This window comes from Sinocyclocheilus rhinocerous, unplaced genomic scaffold (genome assembly GCF_001515625.1).
Source record: "Sinocyclocheilus rhinocerous isolate Xijiao unplaced genomic scaffold, SAMN03320098_v1.1 scaffold138, whole genome shotgun sequence".
Taxonomy (NCBI): Eukaryota; Metazoa; Chordata; class Actinopteri; order Cypriniformes; family Cyprinidae; genus Sinocyclocheilus; species Sinocyclocheilus rhinocerous.
In genome coordinates, this window is record NW_015635519.1 from 1,069,716 (window position 1) to 1,072,286 (window position 2,571).

Consider the following 2,571-nt stretch of genomic DNA (forward strand, 5'->3'; position numbering starts at 1 on the left):
CAATGTCCATTGTAGAGCGTGCAGTCCCACAATGCATTGCACCAAGCTCTTTGGAAATAATAAATCCTTGATGGTGGGCAAAGTGAACAAATGTTGATTTAAAAATATACACTTTTCCAATGTAAATCTGGTGAAAAATGGAAATGCAGTACGCCCTAATTTAGATTAATAGGGACAAAAATCAGTTTGCCCCACTTGTTTTTACATTACCTTACATAAACCTTATGGAACAATCCATCCACATCAACAACGTGTGTATATCAGTCTGCATCAGTTCAGCAACAAATAAATCACATTGTGAACACATCTGTTCATCTTTAACAGGTGCAGGGGGATGTGTGGAGCAGTGTACCTAATTAGTTGGAGTATAAATCTTTTAGTTTAAACATGCTCATGTGTATAGCCTGTAAGTCTTTCTGTTGTGTTTATTTTAAAAATAGACATGGCTTTCTTTTCTTCTCCTGATTTTCTCCTCAACTCTCAGCATTCTAAATAAACATTCAAACACATTAAATGTAACATTAAAGTAATTTTAAGATAACGTGTGTGTACTTGGAGCCTGCCAATCAACATTAGAGCACCACCCTCAGGCTAAATTACGCAAACACACTAGGCATTCCCAAAAGCTATATGTGCAGTTTACGAGTGGTTAATCATAATTATGTATTAATTATATAGCTTAAGCGGACCCACTTTATATGAAGTGTCTTAAACTACTATGCACTGACATTTAAATAAATAATTTGATAAAATTAACTTATTGTGTGCGTACATGTTTTTACATTGGGCACACATTATAAAATAGCTGCATGTAATTACATCTGCAGTTAGTTTTTAACTAAGGCCCTTTTTACCAGATGACCATTCTCAGAAGGAAAATAGTGACCGAGTTCATGAATATGAATGAAACCCTCTCTCTGACATAATCCGGTCTGTCACTGTGGCTACCAGCATCGCTGAGGAGCAACAGGGTCATACGCACATTTTTGCAGACACATGCATCCCAAAAGGCATACTGACAGACGGAAATAAAGGCACACCCATTGAAACCTAACTTAAATATTTTATTACCTTGTGCTTGGCAGAGCTCATACTGGTCTGGATAACACAGACTTGCCAATATACAACCCTCAACACCACACACACATGTAAATAAGCACGTCCCTCACAATAACAACATAAGGTGCCATATGTTCAAGTCTGTCTCGGGTTACTTGACTGTAACCCTGTTCCCTGAAAAAGCGGGAACGAGATGTTGCGTTTCAATAACGCTAATGAGAACATTCTTTGTTCGACTGGTTGTGAAGCATGTGTGTCAAACACGCCAAGAATTGGCTTAAATAACCTTGGCAGGTGACGTCATTTGATTACGTGCACCTGAGGGTTATAAATAGACGTGAAACAGACACATCTTCAGGTTACACCTTTGTCTGAAGAGATGTCCAGGCATGCCTACAGTGCGGCATTGAGGCGCAGCATCTCGTTCCCACTTTTTCAGGGAACAGGGTTACAGTCAAGTAACCTGAGACATTACCTATCAAAAGCTACTCTCGATGCTGCATTTCAATAACGCTAATTGGAATGAGAATACCAACGCCGCCGCACTGGAAGTGTCTGGACCCCCCAAGGTTGTGTAGTCTGTGTGTACAAACATTGAAGAGGTCTCAGACATGACTCTGGGATGTTGACTCAAGGACATGGAAGCCCGGAGTAGCATGGACATCCAAACTATCGAAGCTGACAAATGTGTGCAGAGAGGACCAGCCTGCCGCACCTCACGCTTGCTGCAAGGGGACAACTCTAGCTAGAGCCTTAGTATAGGATGCAACCCACCTGGTTGAATGGGCCCTAACTCCTAGAGGTGAAGCTTGACCGTGTGCCTCGTAGGCTAGGGCAATAGCATCTCTCACCCAATGGCATAGCATATGAAAAGCTGCTCAGACTTATGCCACTGGCTAGTGCGGTGGATGTAAATCTGAAGAGCATGTCCTGGACACAATAAGTGAAGTCCTTCCTGCTCCAGTGTCATGAACGGCGGAGGGCAAAAGGCTTTAACAACGATCGGATGCACGGTCAAGAATGGAACTTTGAAAGATAATAGGGTGAGGATGCAAAATAGCTTTGACCAGCCCAGGGGCAAAGTCTAAGCAGGATGACGAGACTGACAGAGCCTGCAAATCCCCAATTCTCCTCAGAGAAGTAATAGCCATGAGAAAAAAAAATATCTTCAGAGTCAGTAACCTGACAGGCGCCAACTCTAGTGGTTCAAAAAGGAGTCCCAACAGATCATTTGAGCACTAAGGCTAAGTCCCACGAAGGGACTGTCTCTCTGGTGGGCGGCCTCAACCGCTGAGCTCCACGAATGAAGCGGGCGACTAGAAGGTGCTTTCCCACAGAAACCCCATCAAACTCCATCAATCTATATCTATGTGGTAGGCCAAACTGGCGGCCACATAGACTCTGAAAGTACCAGGACATGTACTCGAGGACAGTTTTTCTTGCAGGAACTCCAGCACTGAAACAACCTGGCAGTGAACTGGGTCTGCATGGCCACAGATGAAACGGGCGACT